Consider the following 24299-nt stretch of genomic DNA (forward strand, 5'->3'; position numbering starts at 1 on the left):
CCCCTAAATACCATTCACTGCATGCTCAACGCCCCCTCACTATGTACCTCCTGCTCCCCCTATTCATTATATTTACTGTCACGCTCACGCCCAGACTGGTTGGCGCGGGTGTGCGGCCCCACTGGACCACAGACCAAACTTCCCTGGAAGGGGCATAACTAAGTAGCTTCCTAGGTGTTCGCTGGAGCCTCCGATGGTGAGGTCAGACTTGTGCAATAGGAAGCTACAAGGTACCACTCCAGGGTGGAGTCTGGCTGTGGCTGCTGATCCCACCGGGGAACGGAACATAGACAGGCGGGCACGGCTGGGACACAGACAGGCAGACGGGTACAACAGAGATACTGGCAGGCAGGCGGGCACGGCTGGCTTTCTGGTAGGCAGGCAGGTAAGGCTGGCTCTCTGGCAGGACAGGCGGACAAGCCTGGTACACTGGAAGAACCAGTAGGGACCTGTTATGGACCTGGTGGTTAGGAGCACCCGGAATGACCTGATGAGTAAACTAGAAATCGGAACAAGCTCTGGGAAAGTGGGAACTCTGCTGACCGCAAACACTACTCCTATCGCACACACTAGAAATAGCCGTGGAGCGTACCTAACTCTCCCTAGACGCCTCTTCACAGCCTAAGAGCTAACTACCCCTAAAGATAGAAATAGAAGCCTAACCTTGCCTCAGAGAAATTCCCCAAAGGTAAAGGCAGCCCCCCACATATATTGACTGTGAGTTAAGAGGAAAGTCACAAACACAGGAATGAAACAGGTTTTAGCAAAGGAGGCCAGACTTCACTAATTTAGTCAGAGGATAGGAAAGGGAACTATGCGGTCAGCACAAAAGACTACAAAAAACGACGCAGAGTAAGCAAAAAGACTCCCCACACCGACTCACGGTGTGGAGGTGCCACTCTGCACCCCAGAGCTTCCAGCTAGCAAGGGAATATCATGATAGCAAGCTGGACTAGAAATAGCAGTACTAAGAAATATATTCAGGAAGCAGTAACAAAAAATGAACTAGCAAAGACTTAGCTTCTGCTGGAGTAGACAGGTCCTCAGAGAAGTCCAAGAGAGATCTGAACCAATACTGAAACACCGACAGCTGGCATGAAGTAACGATCTGAGTGGAGTTAAATAGGAAAGCCAGCATAGCAATAAACGAGAGCAGCTGACAAAGCCAACCTAGTGACCAGCAGTTCCGCTCAAAGCCACCAGAGGGAGTCCAAGAGCAGAACTAACCAAAGTACCATTCATGACCACAGGAGGGAGTCCGAGAACGGAATTCACAACAGTCACCGAACCCTCACCAGGGCCCCCAGGCCGATCAGGACGAGCCAAATGAAAGGCACGAACCAAATCGGCAGCGTGGACATCGGAGGCAACAACCCAGGAATTATCCTCCTGACCATAGCCCTTCCACTTAACCAGGTACTGAAGCTTCTGTCTCGAAATACGAGAATCCAAAATTTTTTCCACCACATACTCCAACTCCCCCTCAACCAACACCGGGGCAGGAGGATCAACGGAGGGAACCATAGGCGCCACATACCTCCGCAACAACGACCTATGGAACACATTATGGATGGGAAAAGAAGCTGGAAGGACCAAAGGAAATGACACAGGGTTGAGAATTTCAGAAATCTTATAAGGACCAATGAAACGAGGCATAAACTTAGGAGAAGAAACCTTCATAGGAACATAACGAGAAGACAACCAAACCAAATCCCCAACATGAAGTCGGGGACCAACACAACGACGGCGGTTAGCGAAACGTTGAGCCTTCTCCTGGGACAACGTCAGATTGTCCACTACGTGAGTCCAAATTTGCTGCAACCTGTCCACCACAGAATCCACACCAGGACAGTCAGAAGGCTCAACCTGCCCCGAAGAAAAACGAGGATGAAAACCAGAATTGCAAAAAAAAGGCGAAACCAAAGTAGCCGAACTAGCCCGATTATTAAGGGCGAACTCAGCCAATGGCAAGAAGGTCACCCAATCATCCTGATCAGCAGAAACAAAGCATCTCAGATAGGTTTCCAAAGTCTGGTTGGTTCGTTCGGTTTGGCCATTTGTTTGAGGATGGAAAGCCGAAGAAAAAGACAAATCAATGCCCATCTTAGCACAAAAGGACCGCCAAAACCTAGAGACAAACTGGGAACCTCTGTCCGACACAATGTTCTCCGGAATGCCATGCAAACGAACCACATGTTGAAAAAATAATGGCACCAAATCAGAGGAGGAAGGTAATTTAGGCAAGGGTACCAAATGGACCATCTTAGAAAAGCGATCACAAACCACCCAGATGACAGACATCCTTTGAGAGACAGGAAGATCTGAAATAAAATCAATGGAAACATGCGTCCAAGGCCTTTTCGGGACTGGCAAGGGCAAAAGCAACCCACTGGCACGAGAACAGCAGGGCTTAGCCCGAGCACAAGTCCCACAGGACTGCACAAAAGAACGCACATCCCGAGACAAGGAAGGCCACCAAAAGGACCTAGCCACCAAATCTCTGGTCCCAAAAATCCCAGGATGACCAGCCAACACTGAGCAATGAACCTCAGAAATAACTCTGCTAGTCCATCTATCAGGGACAAATAGTTTCTCCGCTGGACAACGGTCAGGTCTATCAGCCTGAAACTCCTGCAGCACCCGCCGCAAATCAGGGGAGATGGCAGACAGAATTACCCCCTCTTTGAGAATACCAGCCGGCTCAGGGACTCCCGGAGAATCAGGCACAAAACTCCTAGAAAGGGCATCCGCCTTCACATTCTTAGAACCTGGAAGGTATGAGACCACAAAATCGAAACGGGAGAAAAACAGCGACCATCGAGCCTGTCTAGGATTCAACCGCTTGGCAGACTCGAGATAAGTCAGATTTTTGTGATCCGTCAAGACCACCACGCGGTGCTTGGCTCCCTCAAGCCAATGTCGCCACTCCTCGAATGCCCACTTCATAGCTAGCAGCTCCCGATTGCCAACATCATAATTACGCTCAGCAGGCGAAAACTTTCTAGAAAAGAAGGCACATGGCTTCATCACAGAGCCATCAGAACTTCTTTGAGACAAAACAGCCCCTGCTCCAATCTCAGAAGCATCAACCTAAACCTGAAAAGGGAGCGAAACATCTGGCTGACGCAACACAGGGGCCGAAGAAAAGCGACGTTTCAGCTCCTGAAAAGCCTCAACGGCTGCAGAGGACCTATTCACCACATCAGCACCTTTCTTTGTCAGATCAGTCAAAGGTAGAAAAATTAGCGATGAAGCGACGGTAAAAATTAGCAAAGCCCAGGAATTTCTGGAGGCTCTTTACAGATGTAGGTTGAGTCCAATCATAAATGGCCTGAACTTTAACAGGGTCCATCTCGATAGTAGAAGGGGAAAAAATGAAGCCCAAAAAGGAAACCTTCTGAACTCCGAAGAGACATTTAGACCCCTTCACAAACAAGGAATTAGCACGAAGGACCTGGAATACCATTCTGACCTGCTTCACATGAGACTCCCAATCATCCGAAAAGACCAAAATATCATCCCAATATACAATCATGAATCTATCCAGATACTTTCGGAAGATGTCATGCATAAAGGATTGAAACACAGATGGAGCATTTGAAAGCCCGAATGGCATTACCAGGTACTCAAAATGGCCCTCGGGCGTATTAAATGCTGTTTTCCATTCATCGCCCTGTTTAATACGCACAAGGTTATACGCCCCTCGAAGATCTATCTTGGTGAACCAACTAGCCCCCTTAATCCGAGCAAACAAATCAGACAGCAGAGGCAAAGGGTACTGAAATTTGACCGTGATCTTATTGAGAAGGCGGTAATCTATACAGGGTCTCAGAGAACCATGCTTCTTGGCCACAAAAAAGAACCCTGCTCCCAACGGTGATGAAGACGGGCGAATATGCCTTTTCTCCAAGGACTCCTTTATATAACTGCGCATAGCGGCATGCTCTGGCACAGATAAATTGAAACGTTGGCCCTTAGGAAACTTACTACCAGGAATCAAATTTATAGCACAATCACAATCCCTATGAGGGGGTAGGACACTGGATTTGGGCTCATCAAATACATCCTGGTAATCCGACAGAAACTCAGGGACTTCAGAAGGAGTGGAAGCAGAAATTGACACCAACGGAACATCGCCATGTACCCCCTGACAACCCCAACTAGGCACAGACATTGATTTCCAATCCAATATTGGATTATGAACCTGTAGCCAAGGCAAACCCAACACGACCACATCATGCAAATTATGCAACACCAAAAAGCGAATATCTTCCTGATGTGCAGGAGCCATGCACATGGTCAACTGAGTCCAGTACTGAGGTTTATTCTTGGCCAACGGCGTGGCATCAATTCCCCTTAATGGAATAGGATACTGCAAAGGCTCCAAGAAAAAACCACAGCGCCTGGCAAACTCCAAGTCCATCAAATTCAGGGCAGCGCCCGAATCCACAAATGCCATAACAGAGTAGGATGACAATGAGCAAATCAGAGTAACAGACAAAAGAAATTTAGGCTGTACAGTACCAATGGTGACAGACCTAGCGAACCGCTTAGTGCGCTTAGGACAATCAGAGATAGCATGAGTGGGGTCACCACAGTAAAAACACAGCCTATTCTGACGTCTGTGTTCTTGCCGTTCAGTTCTGGTCAAAGTTATATCACATTGCATAAGCTCAGGCCTCTGCTCAGAGGACACCACCAAATGGTGCACAATTTTGCGCTCACGCAAACGCCGATCAATTTGGATGGCCAAGGACATTGATTCATTCAGACCAGCAGGCATGGGGAATCCCACCATAACATCCTTAAGGGCTTCAGAAAGACCCTTTCTAAAAATTGCTGCCAGGGCACACTCATTCCATTGAGTAAGCACAGACCATTTTCTAAACTTCTGACAATATATCTCCGCTTCATCCTGACCCTGACACAAAGCTAGCAAGATTTTCTCTGCCTGATCCACTGAATTAGGTTCGTCATAAAGCAATCCAAGCGCCAGAAAAAACGCATCTACATTAAGCAATGCAGGATCTCCTGGCGCAAGGGAGAATGCCCAGTCTTGAGGGTCGCCACGCAACAAAGAAATAATAATTTTTACTTGCTGAATGGGGTCACCAGAGGAGCGGGGCTTCAAAACAAGAAACAGTTTACAATTATTTTTGAAATTCAGAAACTTAGATCTATCCCCAGAAAACAAATCAGGAATTGGAATTCTAGGCTCTAACATCGGATTCTGAACTACATAATCTTGAATGCTTTGTACTCTTGCAGTGAGATGATCCACACAAGAGGACAGACCTTGAATATCCATATCTACACCTGAGTCCTGAACCACCCAGAGATTAAGGGGAAAAGAGAGACAAAACACACTGCAAAGAAAAAAAATGGGTTCAGAACTTCTCTTATCCCTCTTTTGAGATGCATTAACACTTTGAAGGCCAGCTGTACTGGTATGTACCTGGTGGTTAGGAGCACCCGGAATGACCTGATGAGTAAACTAGAAATTGGAACAAGCTCTGGGAAAGTGGGAACTCTGCTGACCGCAAACACTACTCCTATCGCACACACTAGAAATAGCCGTGGAGCGTACCTAACTCTCCCTAGACGCTTCTTCACAGCCTAAGAGCTAACTACCCCTAAAGATAGAAATAGAAGCCTAACCTTGCCTCAGAGAAATTCCCCAAAGGTAAAGGCAGCCCCCCACATATATTGACTGTGAGTTAAGAGGAAAGTCACAAACACAGGAAGGAAACAGGTTTTAGCAAAGGAGGCCAGACTTCACTAATTTAGTCAGAGGATAGGAAAGGGAACTATGCGGTCAGCACAAAAGACTACAAAAAAACCACGCAGAGTAAGCAAAAAGACTCCCCACACCGACTCACGGTGTGGAGGTGCCACTCTGCACCCCAGAGCTTCCAGCTAGCAAGGGAATATCATGATAGCAAGCTGGACTAGAAATTGCAGTACTAAGAAATATATTCAGGAAGCAGTAACAAAAAATGAACTAGCAAAGACTTAGCTTCTGCTGGAGTAGACAGGTCCTCAGAGAAGTCCAAGAGAGATCTGAACCAATACTGAAACACCGACAGCTGACATGAAGTAACGATCTGAGTGGAGTTAAATAGGAAAGCCAGCATAGCAATAAACGAGTGCAGCTGACAAAGCCAACCTAGTGACCAGCAGTTCCGCTCAAAGCCACCAGAGGGAGTCCAAGAGCAGAACTAACCAAAGTACCATTCATGACCACAGGAGGGAGTCCGAGAACGGAATTCACAACAGGGACCGGTCTGCAGACAGGTATGAAAAACAGGTAAGAACCTGTTCAGACAGGAGGACTAAATAATAGGTAGAAAAAGACCACAAGAGCGGATGCAGAGCGAAAGCACAGGAGCTAGAGCCAAGAACAGAAACGCAGGAGGTGGAGCCAAGAACAGGAGGTGGAGCCAAGTGCAGAAATGTAGGAGGCGGAGCCAAGTGCAGAAACGCAGGAGGCGGAGCCACGAACAGGAGGCGGAGCCAAGTGTAGAAATGCAGGAGGCGGAGCCAAGTGCAGAAACGCAGGAGGCGGAGCCAAGAGCTGGAGGCAGAGCCAAGTGCAGAAACGCAAGAGGCAGAGCCAAGAGCTGGAGGCGGAGCCAAGTGCAGAAACACAGGAGGCAGAGCCAAGAGCTGGAGCCAAGTGCAGAAACGCAGGAGGCGGAGCCAAGAGCTGGAGGCAGAGCCAAGTGCAGAAACGCAGGAGACGGAGCCAAGAGCTGAGGCGGAGCCAGGTAGAACTGCAAGGAGCGGAGCAAAGTAGAACCACAAGAAGCGGAGTCGCAGAGCGAGAGCTGAGCGAAGCCGCAGAGCAGGGCCACAGAGTGCACAGCAAAGTCAGATTACAGCGCAAAGCTACAGAGAGCAGAGCTGAGAGCAAAGCCACAGAGTGCAGAGCTGAGAGCAGAGCAAAAACACAGAGTGCAGAGCGAGATCACAGAATGCAGAGCAAGGAGCAAAGCAAGGTTGCAGAGAGCGGAGCCGAAAGCAGAGCAAAGCAAGACACAGAGTCCTCACAGCAGAAAAACAAACCAAGACAGGGATATAAACGGACACAGGAACAGGACTAGACTAAGACAGAGTCAGGAACAAGACTAGGCACAGAGACCTAGAGACATGAACACAAGCCAGAGTACGACCTCTGGGTGGCGGACGTAGGCCAGGGTACAAAGCCCCGCTGGGTGGCTACACAGAAAACAGACCAGGGTACAACACCCACCTGGGCGGACATAAGAGTAAGCAAGACAGGGCCTGGCACCTCAGCAGCTAAGAACTGACTGAGGGAGTAAGCTGCACAGGCCCCCACCAATGGGTGGGGATGTCTTAAATACAGGAAGCCTCATGGCAATTGGCCGGGGACACCTTAGCAAGGTGCACAGAGACTCAATAAGACACAGGAGTTGCCGGCGCCGCCCCCCTATGCACACAGACAGAGCATGCACAGAGCAAACAGCAGACATGAGGCACACAGCATGGAGCTGGCAGCAGAGAGAAGTCACAACAAGGCCCAGAGAAGTGAGTGAGTTTGAGAGTAATGCAGATGGGGGATGGGAGGCCATGCAGTGATGCCAGCAGGGTTGTTACATTTACACTCCCCTTCTGCCCCTATTCATTTTCATGTCTTTTCTTTCTCCAACCCCCACCCTCTATTCATTATCATCTTCTCTCCCCCACCCCAATTCATCATTTGTTGTCCCCCATCCCTCAGTCTCAATTCATCATCATTTATTCCCCCACCCTCAAAATTCATCATTATTTGCTCTCCCCCAAGCTATAATTTGCTCTCCCCACCTTCAGTTCATCATTTGCTCTCCCCCTGATATTTCCAGTGTCAAAAAAGATAGTTTCCTTTGTCTAGATGCCTAATGCTGCAAGAGACCCTGATGTCCATGTCCCTTATTCATTAGTAGGGTTGATGCTGGTCTACTAATCATGCAACATTGGCCCCTTTATTGCAGTGATGGTTGCCCAGTCCCCCTTCACTTCATCATTTGCAGTCCCCCCCCTACAATTCATCATGAGCAGTTCCCCTCATCTCATTCATCATTTGCAGTCCCCTCCCCCTTCATCATTTGCAGTCCCCCTCCTCCCACTTCATCATTTTCATTCCCCCTCCCCCACGTCATAATATGCAATCCCCCTCCCCAATTAATCATTTGCAGTCCCCTCCCCTCCATTTCATCATGTACAATCCCCCTTTCTCCACTCACTTCTTCATTTGCAGTTCCCCACACTATACAGTATAATGGCTTCACATAGTGCTGCATTCAGTATAATGGACAACCTATATAATACTCCATATAATACTCCATACAGTATATTGGCCCCACATAGTGCGCCAAACACTGTAATGGTCTCACATAATGTTCCATTCAGTATAATGGCCCCACACAGTTCTCTATACAGTATAATGACCCCACATAATGCTCCATTCAGCGTAACGGCCCCAAATACTGCTTCATACAGTATAATGGCCCCACATCGTGCTCTATACAACATAACAGCCCCCCATAGTGCTCCATACAGTATAATGGCCCCACATAGTGTTCCATATAGTATAATGACCCCAAATAGTGCTCCGTATAGTATAATAGGACAATATAATGTTCCATACAGTATAATAAGCCCACATAAAAAATAAATAAATCAATACTCACCTCTGCCTGTTACCCCGCTGCTCCAGTTTCTTCAAGGTATATTCAGATTCTCTGCGTTGTAATGACGTCAGAAGCAGAAAGGTAATGATAGGAGAGGGAGCAGCAGCTGATGCTCCCTCCTCCATCATTGATTTCAACTGTATCAGCATCTAGGATGCTCATATATTTGAAAAAGTGATGCCAGGCGGGGGGGACCCAGGTGGGGGGACCTGCCCAGCATCGTGGGCCAAATATACTCAGGGGACCCACCCGGAATCTAGAGCAAAATACTCACCTTGCCGGCCCGATGAAGCCCAGGGCCCTGTGGCAGTGGACTATATTGGCTTATTATAATGAGCCCCTGATAGCTGCTCATCCAGACTGAGGGATCAGAGGATCCACGTCATCAACTCACACATACAGTTGTGTTTAAAAGTTTACATAAACCAGCAGACTTTTTGCTTTCTTGGCCTTTTCTCAGAGAATATGAATGATAACACCAAAACTTTTTCTCCACTCATGGCTAGTGGTTGGGTGAAGCCATTTATTGTCAAACTACTGTGTTTTCTCTTTTAAATCATAATGACAACCCAAAACATCCAAATGACCCTGATCAAAAGTTCACATACCCTGGTGATTTTGGACTGATAACATGCACGGAAGTTGACACAAATGGGTGTGACTGGCTACTAAAGGTAACATCCTCACCTGTGACCTGTTTGCCTGTAATCAGTGTGTGCATAAAAGCTGAGTGAGTTTCCGGGATCCAGACAGACTCTTGCATCTTTCATCCAGCCACTGACGATTTGGATTGAGAGTCATGTGAAAAGGAAAAGAATTGTCAATGGATCTATGGGAAAAGGTGGTTGAACTGTATAAAACAGGAACGGGATACAAAAAGATATCCAAGGAATTGATAATGCCAGTCAGCAGCGTTCACACTGTGATTAACAAATGGAAAATCAGGGGCTCTGTAAAAAAAAAACACGGTCAGGTAGACCAACAAAAACGTTGTCCACAACTGCCAGGAAACTTGTTCAGGATGCAAAGAAAAACCCACAAACAACATCAGCTGAAATACAGGACTCTCTGAAAACTAGCGGTGCGGCTGTTTCAAGATGCACAATAAGGAGGCACTTGAAGAAAAATGGGCTGCATGGCCGAGTCGCCAGAAGAAAGCCATTACTGCCCAAATGCCACAAAGTATCTCGCCTATAATACACAAAACAGCACAGAGACGAGCCTCAAAACTTCTGGAACAAGGTAATTTGGAGTGATGAGACTGGTGATGAGCGAGTGTACTCGTTGCTCGGGTGGTCTCCGAGTATTTGTGACTGCTCAGAGATTTAGTTTTCCTTGCCGCAGATGCATGATTTGAAGCTACTAGACAGCTTGATTACATGTGGGGATTCCCTAGCAAACAGGCCACCCCACACGTGCTCAGGCTGGCTAGCAGCCGTAAATCATGCAGCTGAGTCAACAAAAACTAAACATCTGAGCAGTCACAAACACTCGGAGACCACCCAATCAAGGAGTATACTCACTCATCACTAGATGAGACCAAAATTGAACTATTTGGCAACAACCATAAACATTACATTTGGAGAAAGGTCAACAAGGCCTATGATAAAAGGAACACCATTCCTACTGTACAGCACGGAGGTGGATCGCTGATGATTTGGGGATGTGTGAGCTACAAAGGCACAAAAAACTTGGTCAAAGGAAAGGTGAATGCAGCACGTTATTAGCACATACTAGAGGCAAAATTTGCACTCATCAGCCCGGAAGCTGTGCATGGGACGTACTTGGGCGTTCGAACATGATAATGATTCAAAACACAAGGCCAAGTCGACCTGTCATTGGCTACAACAGAACAAAGTGAAGGTCCTGGAGTGGCCATCTCAGTCTCCTGACCTCAATATCATTGATCCACTCTGGGGAGATCTCAAGCGCGCAGTTCATGCTAAACAGCCCAGGAATTTACAGGTATGGGAGGCTTTTTTCCAAGAAGAGTGGGCAGCTTTACCATCTGAGAAAATAAAGAACCTGATCCACAACTACCACAAAAGACTTCAAGCTGTCATTGATATTAGAGGGGGAAATACACGGTATTCAGAAATGGGGTATGTGAACTTTTGATCAGCACATTTGGATGTTTTGGGTTGTCATTATGATTTAAAAAGAGAAAACACAGTAGTGACAATAAATGGCTTCACCCAACCACTAACCATGAGAGGAGAAAAAGTTTTGATGTTATCATTCATATTCTCTGAAAAAAAATCAAGAAAGCAAAAATTCTGACGGGATATGTAAACATTTGAGCACAACTGTACCAGTGGATTGATCTCAGGTAGAGTGTGATCCTGATTTTCCTTGTCTCCTTGATCTCTGCTCTCACACTGATCCAGTCCCCACACTCTGATCCAGTCCCCACACTCTGATCCAGTCCCCACACTCTGATCCAGTCCCCACACTCTGATCCAGTCCCCACACTCTGATCCAGTCCCCACACTCTGATCCAGTCCCCACACTCTGATCCAGTCCCCACACTCTGATCCAGTCCCCACACTCTGATCCAGTCCCCACACTCCGATCCAGTCCCCACACTCCGATCCAGTCATCACACTCCGATCCAGTCATCACACTCTGATCCAGTCCCCACACTCTGATCCAGTCATCACACTCTGATCCAGTCCTCACTGTTATGACCCCAATGGCAGAGGGTCTCAGGAAATAATACCAAGTCTGCAAACACAAAAAACCAGCTCATAGGGCAGTGGTAACTGGGCTGACCATATATCTAATCCTAGCACCACAAATAGAAGCAGCCGGGGAACGTGCCTACGTTGGTTCTAGACGTCTCGCGCCAGCCGGAGAACTAACTAACCCTAGAAGGGAAAAGAAAGACCTTTCTTGCCTCCAGAGAAAAGACCCCAAAAGTTGGATACAAGCCCCCAACAAATAACGGTGAGGTAAGAGGAAAAGACAAACATAAGCATGAGCTAGGTATTTAGCAAAGAGAGGCCCACTAGCTAATAGCAGAATATAGTAAGATGACTTATATGGTCAGCAAAAACCCTATTAAAATATCCACGCTGGATATTCAAGAACCCCCGAACCGACTAACGGCCGGGGGGAGAACACCAGCCCCCTAGAGCTTCCAGCAAGGTCAAAAATCACATTTAGTACAAGCTGGACAAAAATAGGAGCAAAGCAAATAACTCAAAAAACAAAGAAGCAAGACTTAGCTTAATATTGCAAGAGCCAGGACCAGCAGACAGGAGCAACAGAAGGATCTGATTACAACGATGCCAGGCACTGGACTAAGGATCCAGGAAGTTAATATAGCGACACCCCTGGACTAACTATCCAGGTGAGTTCCAAACTGAAGAAAGACAATCCCAGAGTCCTACCACTAGTGACCACAAGAGGGAGCCAAAAAGTCAATTCACAACAGTACCCCCCCTTAAGGAGGGGTCACCGAACCCTCACCAAGACCACCAGGGCGATCAGGATGAGCAGCGTGAAAGGCACGAACTAAATCGGCCGCATGCACATCAGAGGCAACCACCCAGGAATTATCCTCCTGACCATAGCCCTTCCACTTGACCAGATACTGAAGCCTCCGCCTGGAGAGATGAGAATCCAAGATCTTCTCCACCACGTACTCCAACTCGCCCTCAACCAACACCGGAGCAGGAGGCTCAACAGAAGGAACCACAGGTACAACGTACCGCCGCAACAAAGACCTATGGAACACGTTGTGAATGGCAAAACGACACCGGAAGATCCAAGCGAAAGGACACAGGATTAAGGATTTCCAATATCTTGTAAGGACCGATGAAGCGAGGCTTAAATTTAGGAGAGGAGACCTTCATAGGAACAAATCGAGAAGACAGCCATACCAAATCCCCAACACGAAGTCGGGGACCCACACCGCGGCGGTGGTTGGCAAAACGCTGAGCCTTCTCTTGTGACAACTTTAAGTTGTCCACCACATGATTCCAGATCTGCTGCAACCTATCCACCACAGAATCTGCCCCAGGACAGTCAGAAGGCTCCACATGTCCCGAGGAAAAACGAGGATGGAAACCAGAGTTGCAGAAAAATGGCGAAACCAATGTAGCGGAACTAGCCCGATTATTAAGGGCAAACTCAGCCAATGGCAAGAAGGTCACCCAATCATCCTGATCCGCAGAAACAAAACACCTCAAATAAGCCTCCAGAGTCTGATTAGTTCGCTCCGTTTGTCCATTAGTCTGAGGATGAAAGGCAGACGAAAACGACAACTCAATGCCCATCCTAGCACAAAAGGATCGCCAGAACCTGGAAACAAATTGGGATCCTCTGTCAGACACAATATTCTCAGGAATGCCGTGTAAACGAACCACATTCTGAAAGAACACAGGAACCAGATCGGAAGAGGAAGGCAGCTTAGGCAAAGGTACCAAATGGACCATCTTAGAAAAGCGATCACATACCACCCAGATGACAGACATGCCCTGAGACACCGGGAGATCTGAAATTAAATCCATGGAAATGTGTGTCCAAGGCCTCTTCGGGACAGGCAAGGGCAAGAGCAACCCGCTGGCACGCGAACAGCAAGGCTTAGCTCGAGCACAAGTCCCACAGGACTGCACAAACGACCGCACATCCCGTGACAAGGAAGGCCACCAAAAGGACCTAGCCACCAGATCTCTGGTGCCAAAAATTCCCGGATGCCCTGCCAACACCGAGGAATGAACCTCGGAAATGACTCTGCTGGTCCACTTATCAGGAACAAACAGTCTGTCAGGTGGACAAGAATCAGGTCTCCCAGCCTGAAATCTCTGCAACACACGTCGCAAATCTGGAGAAATGGCTGACCAGATAACTCCCTCTTTAAGAATACCAACAGGTTCTGCGACTCCCGGAGAGTCAGGCACAAAGCTCCTTGAAAGAGCATCAGCCTTCACATTCTTTGAACCTGGTAAATACGAGACCACAAAGTCAAAACGGGAGAAAAATAATGACCAGCGGGCCTGTCTAGGATTCAGGCGTTTAGCAGACTCGAGATACATCAAATTTTTGTGATCAGTCAAGACCACCACACGATGCTTAGCACCCTCGAGCCAATGACGCCACTCCTCAAATGCCCACTTCATGGCCAACAACTCCCGATTGCCAACATCATAATTCCGCTCAGCAGGCGAAAACTTCCTCGAGAAAAAGGCACAAGGTCTCATCACAGAGCAACCAGGGCCTCTCTGCGACAAAACGGCCCCTGCCCCAATCTCAGAAGCATCCACTTCAACCTGAAAGGGAAGTGAGACATCAGGCTGGCACAAAACAGGCGCCGAAGTAAACCGGCGCTTCAACTCCTGGAAAGCCTCCACGGCTGCAGGAGCCCAGTTAGCAACATCAGAACCTTTCTTGGTCATATCCGTCAAAGGTTTAGCAATGCTAGAAAAATTAGCAATAAAACGACGGTAGAAGTTAGCAAAACCCAAGAACTTCTGAAGACTCTTAACTGACGTGGGTTGAGTCCAATCATGAATAGCACGGACCTTGACTGGGTCCATCTCCACTGCAGAAGGGGAAAAAATAAACCCCAAAAAGGGAACCTTCTGTACTCCAAAGAGACACTTTGAGCCCTTAACAAATAAAGCATTCTCACGCAAAACCTGAAACACCATCCTGACCTGCTCTACATGCGAGTCCCAGTCATCAGAAAAAAAACAGAATATCATCCAGATAAACGATCATAAATTTATCCAGATACTTCCGGAAAATATCATGCATAAAGGACTGAAACACTGAAGGAGCATTAGAGAGCCCAAAAGGCATCACCAAGTACTCAAAATGACCTTCGGGCGTATTAAACGCGGTTTTCCATTCATCTCCTCGCTTAATGCGCACAAGGTTGTACGCACCACGAAGATCTATCTTGGTAAACCACTTGGCACCTTTAATTCGGGCAAACAAGTCTGACAACAGAGGCAAAGGATACTGAAATTTAACAGTGATTTTATTCAAAAGCCGATAGTCAATACAAGGTCTCAAAGATCCGTCCTTCTTGGCCACAAAAAAGAATCCCGCACCAAGAGGGGAAGAGGAAGGACGGATATGCCCCTTCTCCAGAGATTCCTTGATATACGAACGCATTGCGGTATGCTCAGGTACAGACAGATTAAATAGTCTTCCCTTAGGAAATTTGCTACCTGGGATCAAATCTATGGCACAGTCACAGTCCCTATGAGGAGGCAGAACACTGGACCTGGACTCGCTGAACACATCCTGATAATCAGACAAATACTCAGGAACTTCCGAAGGAGTAGAGGAAGCAATAGACACCGGCGGGGAATCACCATGAATACCCTGACAGCCCCAACTTGACACAGACATTGCCTTCCAATCCAAGACTGGATTATGAGTCTGTAACCATGGCAACCCCAAAACGACCAAATCATGCATTTTATGCAGAACAAGAAAACGAATCACCTCCCGATGTTCAGGAGTCATGCACATGGTTACCTGTGTCCAAAACTGCGGTTTATTTTCCGCCAATGGCGTAGCATCAATACCCCTCAGAGGGATAGGATTAACCAACGGCTCAAGAACAAAACCACAGCGCTTGGCAAATGACAGATCCATAAGACTCAGGGCAGCACCTGAATCCACAAACGCCATAACAGGGTAAAAGGACAATGAGCAAATTAAAGTCACAGACAAAATAAATTTAGGTTGCAAATTACCAATGGCGACAGGACTAACAACCCTTGTTAGGCGTTTAGAGCATGCTGATATAACATGTGTAAAATCACCACAGTAAAAACACAACCCATTCTGACGTCTATGATTTTTCCGCTCATTTCTGGTCTGAATTCTATCACATTGCATCAAATCAGGTGTTTGTTTAGACAACACCACCAGAGGATTAGCGGTTTTGCGCTCCCGCAAACGCCGGTCAATTTGAATAGCCAGCGCCATGGAATCATTCAGACTTGTAGGAATGGAGAAACCCACCATCACATTCTTAATGGCTTCAGAAAGGCCATTTCTGAAGTTTGCGGCCAGAGCACACTCATTCCACTGAGTAAGCACGGACCATTTCCGAAATTTTTGGCAATACACTTCAGCTTCATCCTGGCCCTGAGAAATAGCCAGCAAGGCTTTTTCTGCCTGAACCTCAAGATTGGGTTCCTCGTAAAGCAATCCGAGCGCCAGAAAAAACGCATCAATATTTGCCAATGCCGGATCTCCTGGCGCTAGCGAGAAAGCCCAGTCCTGAGGGTCGCCCCGTAAAAAAGAAATAACAATTTTAACTTGCTGAGCTGAGTCTCCAGACGAACGGGGTCTCAGAGATAGAAACAATTTACAATTATCCCTGAAATTCCTAAACTTAAATCGGTCTCCAGAAAACAGTTCAGGAATAGGTATTTTAGGTTCAGACATAGGACTACTGGTAACAAAATCTTGTATGCCTTGCACACGAGCAGCAAGCTGGTCCACACTTGTAATCAAGGTCTGGATATTCATGTCTGCAGCAAGCTCAAGCCACTCAGAGGTAAAGGGGAGGAAGAGAGGAAAAAAAAAAAAAAAAACTCAGAATTTCCTTTCTTATTATCCCACTTCTGCAATGCATTAAACATTCAATGTTGGCCAGGCATACTGTTCATACTGTTATGACCCCAATGGCAGAGGGTCTCAGGAAATAATACCAAGTCTGCAAACACAAAAAACCAGCTCATAGGGCAGTGGTAACTGGGCTGACCATATATCTAATCCTAGCACCACAAATAGAAGCAGCCGGGGAACGTGCCTACGTTGGTTCTAGACGTCTCGCGCCAGCCGGAGAACTAACTAACCCTAGAAGGGAAAAGAAAGACCTTTCTTGCCTCCAGAGAAAAGACCCAAAAAGTTGGATACAAGCCCCCAACAAATAATAACGGTGAGGTAAGAGGAAAAGACAAACATAAGCATGAGCTAGGTATTTAGCAAAGAGAGGCCCACTAGCTAATAGCAGAATATAGTAAGATGACTTATATGGTCAGCAAAAACCCTATTAAAATATCCACGCTGGATATTCAAGAACCCCCGAACCGACTAACGGCCGGGGGGAGAACACCAGCCCCCTAGAGCTTCCAGCAAGGTCAGAAATCACATTTAGTACAAGCTGGACAAAAATAGGAGCAAAGCAAATAACTCAAAAAACAAAGAAGCAAGACTTAGCTTAATATTGCAAGAGCCAGGACCAGCAGACAGGAGCAACAGAAGGATCTGATTACAACGATGCCAGGCACTGGACTAAGGATCCAGGAAGTTAATATAGCGACACCCCTGGACTAACTATCCAGGTGAGTTCCAAACTGAAGAAAGACAATCCCAGAGTCATACCACTAGTGACCACAAGAGGGAGCCAAAAAGTCAATTCACAACACCTCACCCTCTGATCCAGTTCTCACCCTCTGATCCAGTCCTCACCCTCTGATCCAGTCCTCACCCCCTGATCCAGTCCTCACCCTCTGATCCAGTCCTCACCCTCTGATCCAGTCCTCACCCTCTGATCCAGTCCTCACACTCTGATCCAGTCCTCACACTCTGATCCAGTCCTCACACTCTGATCCAGTCCTCACACTCTGATCCAGTCCCCACACTCTGATCCAGTCCCCACACTCTGATCCAGTCCCCACACTCTGATCCAGTCCCCACACTCTGATCCAGTCCCCACACTCTGATCCAGTCCCCACACTCTGATCCAGTCCCCACACTCTGATCCAGTCCCCACACTCTGATCCAGTCCCCACACTCTGATCCAGTCCTCACCCTCTGATCCAGTCATCACCCTCTGATCCAGTCATCACCCTCTGATCCAGTCATCACCCTCTGATCCAGTCATCACCCTCTGATCCAGTCATCACACTCTGATCCAGTCATCACACTCTGATCCAGTCCTCACACTCTGATCCAGTCCTCACACTCTGATCCAGTCCTCACACTCTGATCCAGTCCTCACAGCACCATCTCCAGCCATCAATCATGTCGGGTTTACAGTTACATTGACCAGCTCCGTCAGCTCTGTTGTGTCCTCCTAGGTGGCTGTTGGTTCATTGTGTCCCCTGGTGGACACTATCCGTACAGGACATGCATAATGTGCCACATCTGGACTGCATGTCCCAATAGTGAGAGTGTCAGCTGACAGAATTGTGAGCGCAGCTCTGGATGTAACTGGAGTGTGAGCATTAACCATTATGATGTGGGCAGCAGGAATCAGGCAGTGCAAGGACAGCGAGATCCAGTAATGTGAGCCCTGGGAGTCCAGCTCCCGGCATTAGACCTCGACTAACACCATAACCGCAGGCAGATGGGACGCAATAGACGCCCATTATAGCGGTATTAATGCGGTAATCAGCTGTGTACAGCTCAGTCAATTGAATCCATACTCTGCCCTCCGGCTACAAGACGTAAGAAGTTTCCAGGATTATTTCTGAGCCGCAGACATTCATCAGTGGATATATAGAAATACGAAGGAAAATAAACCCCACTAGCCGGGCCCTACAGGGACCAATCGTGTTTAGTCTGTCTGCAGCGCGGCGCGAGGCGGAGCTGAGAAAATCGCATTACAACAGATGGGTGCAGATGATAAACGGATGAAGTGCTGAGCTGTGAAGCCCACCGGCGAGTTACCAGCAAGGGAGGGGATGGCGGTATTACACGAAGGCTTAACCCTGCACACGGCGGCACTAGCGCCTTACACAAACTATCGCAGCTCATTAACAACTCGCACAACGTGGCTCCCAAATATTCCAGAAGGACAGAGAAATCTGCAACCATCATTGCACCAAATTGTTTCCAGGGAGGTTTTGGTAGAAAAAAACAGAAAATAAGATCAGAAGACGATCGAGGGTCATCTGCAGTCCCATGTAACACCACAGATAATACAGTGATAACTCTCTGAGTACAGATAATGTAGTAGATGACTCCTGCAGTCCTATGTAACACCACAGATAACACAGTGATAACTCTGAGTACAGATAATGTAGTAGATGTCACCTGCAGTCCTATGTAACACCACAGATAACACAGTGATATCTCTCTGAGTACAGATAATGTAGTAGATGTCACCTGCAGTCCTATGTAACATCACACATAACACAGTGATAACTCCCTGAGTACAGATAGTGTAGTAGATGTCACCTGCAGTCCTATGTAACATCACACATAACACAGTGATAACTCCCTGAGTACAGATAATGTAGTAGATGTCACCTGCAGTCCTATGTAACACCACAGATAACACAGTGATATCTCTCTGAGTACAGATAATGTAGTAGATGTCACCTGCAGTCCTATGTAACACCACAGATAACACAGTGATAACTCTCTGAGTACAGATAATGTAGTAGATGTCACCTGCAGTCCTATGTAACACCACAGATAACAGTGATAACTCTCTGAGTACAGATAATGTAGTAGATGTCACCTGCAGTCCTATGTAACACCACAGATAACACAGTGATACCTCTCTGAGTACAGATAATGTAGTAGATGTCACCTGCAGTCCTATGTAACACCACAGATAACACAGTGATAACTCCCTCAGTACAGATAATGTAGTAGATGTCACCTGCAGTCCTATGTAACACCACAGATAACACAGTGATAACTCTCTGATAATGTAGCAGATGTCACCAGCAGCCCCATGTAACACCACTATTATTAGAGATGAGTGAACTTGTTTGGAAAATGTTCGCTAATTTCAAATTGGGCACGAACGTTGCAGATTCGGATTCATGTCCAGATTCCCGAGCATTTTTCCTAAAAATTGGCAAAATTCGTCCAAAGCTTGGTAAATCCTCGAGTTTCCACTAAGGGCTCTTTCAGATGTCAGTGTTTCCAGTAACAGCACGGGCTGCCAAATGTCCCCCACACTGATGACATCTGTGTGTCATCAATGTGACACATACCGGTGCCTGGGAATCAGCGGTGATGTTTGTGCTGTTCCCCGGCGCTGGGTGCTGAATTGAAGACAGCTCGCATCATCGTCCCCTGCTCACACTTCGATCAGCACTAGCATGGGACAATGTTGAGGGTTGTATTCCACTGTAAACTGTGAGAACAGGTGGCGGCTGATGGGAGTATTCATCAGCCACCACCTGCACTATAAATAAATATTTTTTTTAAATGACATGGGTTCCCTTGCACTTTTGATAACCAGCCAGGCAAAATTGACAGCTGTGGGCTGCAACCCTCAGTTGTCAGCTTTAGCAAGGCTGGTTATCAAGAATAGAGGGGTCCCCACGCCGTATTTTTTAATTATTTAAATAAATAATTTTAAAAAATGGCGTGGGGTCCCCCCTTTTTTGACAACCAGCCAATCTAAAGCAGACAGCTGGTGGCTGACATACTCAGGCTGGTAAGGGGCCATGGATATTGGCCCCTCAGCCTAAAAATAGCAGCCCGCAGCTGCCCCAGAAAAGGCACATCTGTTGAATGTGCCAATTCTGGCGCATTGCCCAGCTCTTTCCACTTGCCCTGGTGTGGTAGCAAGTGGGGTTATAGTGGGGGGTTGATGTCACCTTTGCATTGTCAGGTGACATCAAGCCCAGAGGTTAGTAATGGAGATAGTAAAATGAAACCATGCACTCAACTTAATGGCGTGATGATTTATTGTAGTACGCTTAACAAATGTTTCAGTTACGTTTGACCTTCATCAGTGACGTACTATACTTAGACAGTGTATTTAGGATTTCTGCAGGCACCTCAGACGCGGCATGAGACAAGCGGTGGATGCCTCGTCTGAGGTGTCTGTGCCAAAACATCCTAGGATTAAGATCACAAGCCCACGCAATTGCTATTGTCAGATCCACTAGAAATGCTGAAATACCAGGGACTATCCCCACGGACATCCTAAATACACTAAGTATAGTACGTCACTGATGAAGGTCAAACGTGACCGAAACGTTTGTTAAGCGTACTACAATAAATTAAGTTGAGTGAGAGGTTTCATTTTACTATTGAACGGCTTGGGGACCGACTTTAGCACCTCTTATAGTAGTGCTCACGGTGTTTGTTTGTTAGTAATGGAAAGATACCCCCGTTACTATCCCCATAGTGATTATCACGGAGTTACTGTGACAGACAGGAGCCAGAAGACCGCAGCGTCTGATTTCTCCTACTCCTGCACTGAAAAGAAGCACTTCAACTTCTTTTTTAAATTGTATAAATTTCATTTGGCAGACCAGGGGTTAATCGGTCATGTTGAGAGCTCTGGGAGCTAGGGCTGTCAGCTGAGCATGGTTTGCCACTCCTATCCCCTACATAATATGGGTCCTGACTGACACACATCGACAGAGCTAGCTTTGGTGCATGGCTGGGAGGATAGGAGTTGGGGCTTATAAGAGTAGGAGTTTGGTCAGTTTAACTGTGACTATTTGGTTTAGGGAGTGTGATAATTCCCTTTCTTCTCCTGTTTTGGTTTTATCCCATCCTTCACTCCCCAATGCATTCCTTTGTTATATGTGAGTGAATATTTATATGCCTGCTATTTTCTGTATCCCCTGTTCGTGTTACCTTGTTTGTCTGGTTGGTGTACTACGGTGCACTACTATTCCCATTTTCCCTAGGTGGGTGAAGGGTACGGACTGAGGGTGGATTCAAGAGATAAGGCAAAGTATGTGGCACCAGCATCTTCACCTTCAAAAAAGTAACCTGGGGAACAGGGCACGCTGGGGCGCTCCTTAGCGTCATGGATAGGGAAGGTGCCTCTGGTCACCCAAGAACAGAGTTGTGACATTAGGTCTGACCAAAACTAATTTTTTTATCCATTATGGATCATATTACTGCTTTGACAGGGCAACTGCAACAGCTTAGCCTGGAGGTGGCAGATTTACATACTGTCATTTTGAAACACGCTAACAAATCAGGTGTGGGAACCATGACTCCACTAGATTAGTGGAGCGCTAGATCACTTTGCCTTACAGGTTCTCTGGGGGGGCATGACAAGTTTGTTGTTTTCAGGGAGGCCTGTAAACTTTAGGTTACGCCCTTGTTCCTCAGGAACCGAGGAGCAACGATGTGGATAATAATCTTGTTCCCTCAGGTGGACTCACAAACATGGGCATTTTCTCTTTTGTCTGACTCCCAGTCGCTTCAGACGGTGGAGGAATTTTTTCTGGAGCTGGGTCATATATACCACGACCCTGACCACATCTCCTTGGCTGAGTCCACACTGCGCCAGCTCCAGCAATGAGACCGGCCGGCGGAGGAGTTTTGCTCCGAGTTTCAGTGGTGGTCTACAGACACTAAGTGGAATGACCTCGCGCTCCGTGGCCAGTTCTGAGAAGGGCTACCAGTAAGGGTGAAGGATGCTTTAGCACTGTATGAGACTGCAGTTTCCCTTGATGAAGCCATCTCTCTGGCTATCCAGGTTGATCGTCGTCTTTGCCAGAGACATAGGGAGACACCCCAATGTGTGGGAGGTCCAGGGCCAAGGGAAATCAGGTCTGAGTCATCTGGGTAATCAATGCAGGTGGGTGCGGCATCTGAGACTGGAAAGCAGTCTGATCGGCGCAAAGGGGGAGTGTGTTTTCCTGCGTTAAATAGGGCCATTTTGTGGGCACGTGTCCTTCCCTATTTCACAGTAAAACAGCTGCCGGAAAACTAAAGAGCTCAGGTTGCAGAGAGGATAGCACATCGGGTGTGGGTGTACTTATCACCTCCTTAGGACACAATTTTTTCTGCTAGCTGAAATTCATCTGGGTGAAATGAAGGTAGATGTGTCTGCATTTCTGTACAATGGGGCGAGGTTTAACTTCAACGCTAGGTTCGTCCAGGTCCAGGGCATCAATCCACATACACTGTCCAGACCCATACCCATAATCGCCATCGACTCCGCACCCTTGAGACAGGGGTATTTTACTCAATTCTTCGGGGGTTAAATCTTCAGGTAGGGGCCATGCACTCACAAGTTCTTGACTGTTATGTGCTAGAGGGTCTGCCCTCTTCTGTGGTTCTTGGACTTCCTTGGCTCACTCTGCACAATCATGTGGTAGCTTGGGCAACTGGCTTGCTAGGGTGGATACCCAGTCTGTGCCTAAATACCTGTCTGACTTTGAGAATGTGTTATCGGAGCAGGGGTGCCAAGAGCTTTTTCCCATCGTCCTTTTGACTGCACTGTTTATCTTGCTGCTGGGGCCTAGCTGCCTAAGAACAGACTATATAAAATCTCTGGTCCAGAGAGGTAAGCCATGAACTATATGACGGAAAATTTGGCAAAGGGTCACATCAGACCATCCTCATCCCCCATTGCTACAGGGGTTTTCTTTGTAAAGAAGAAAGATGGGTGTAACGCCCCTGTCTAGATTTCCGCAACTCAGTCTGATCACGGTGCAGGATCCATATCCGCTCCCTCTCATCCCAGACCTCTTTAATCAGATTGTAGAAGCAAAATGGTTTTCAAAACTGGACGTTTCGGATTAAAGACCGAATGAGTGGAAAACAGCTTTCAATACTCCTGAGGAACACTATGAGAATCTGGTGATGCCATTTGGGTTGACAAATGTTCCTGTCATGTTTCATCACTTTGTAAATGACATCTTTAGTCATCTGGTAGGCAGATTTGTTGTAATCTATCTTGATGACATATTAATTTATTCACCTGACCTTAAGTCATATAAGTACATGTCAGGCAGGTCTTACATATACTCAGAGACAATAAGTTATTTGTCAAACCAGAGAAAAGTATGTTCTCACTTGAGGAGATCCCTTTTCTAGGATATGTGTTATCGTCTACAGATTTTCGCATGGATCCGGCGAAAGTTTGGGCGGTACAGGATTGGGAATGACCTGAGGAGTTTTCCAAGTGGTCCAGTCCAGCTAGGGAGGAATTCGATAACTTGAAAAAGTGTTTTGCATCTGCACCGCTCCTCATGCAGCCTGACGTCACTCAGCCTTTTATCGTTAAGGTTAAAGTGTCTGAGGTGGGGTTGGGGGCTGCATTGTCGCAGTATGCGTCACTTGGTAGATGGCATCCATGTGCATACTTAAAAAAAAATACTGTTGTCTGCAGAGAAAAATTATGATATAGGTTACTGGGAACTCTTGGCAATCAAATGGACTTTTGAAGAGTGGCGTCATTTTCTGGAGTGCGTAGTTCATCCAGTTATGGTTATCACGGATAAAAAGAATCTTGTGTATTTAGAATCTGCAAAACGTTTAACATCTGGACAGTCAAAATAGGCATTGTTCTTCACCAGGTTTAACTCTTTTATCACATATAGGCCAGGGGAAAAAACATTAAGGCAGATGCCTTATCTAGTTTTCCTAGGGGTGAAAATAATTGTGAACCGGTACCTATTCTACAAAAAGGGGTGGTTATCGTGGCTATATGCTATGATCTCGAAAGAGAGGTTGTTTAGGCTCAGAGGGATGCCCCACTACCTGTCCTTAGTGAACATCACAATTCGGTCTTGGCTAGACACCCTGGTAATAAAGCCATTGCGGATCTGCTTGCTCTGCGTTTTTGGTGGCCAGGAGCTCATCAGAATGACCGGGAGTATGTAGCAGTCTGCAGTGTCTGTGCTTGGTCTAAGACCTCTCATATTGGTCTGTCAGGGGTTCTCCAACCATTGGAGATTCCCAGTAGACCAT

This window comes from Ranitomeya variabilis, chromosome 6 (assembly GCF_051348905.1).
Source record: "Ranitomeya variabilis isolate aRanVar5 chromosome 6, aRanVar5.hap1, whole genome shotgun sequence".
In the NCBI taxonomy this organism is placed as follows: domain Eukaryota; kingdom Metazoa; phylum Chordata; class Amphibia; order Anura; family Dendrobatidae; genus Ranitomeya; species Ranitomeya variabilis.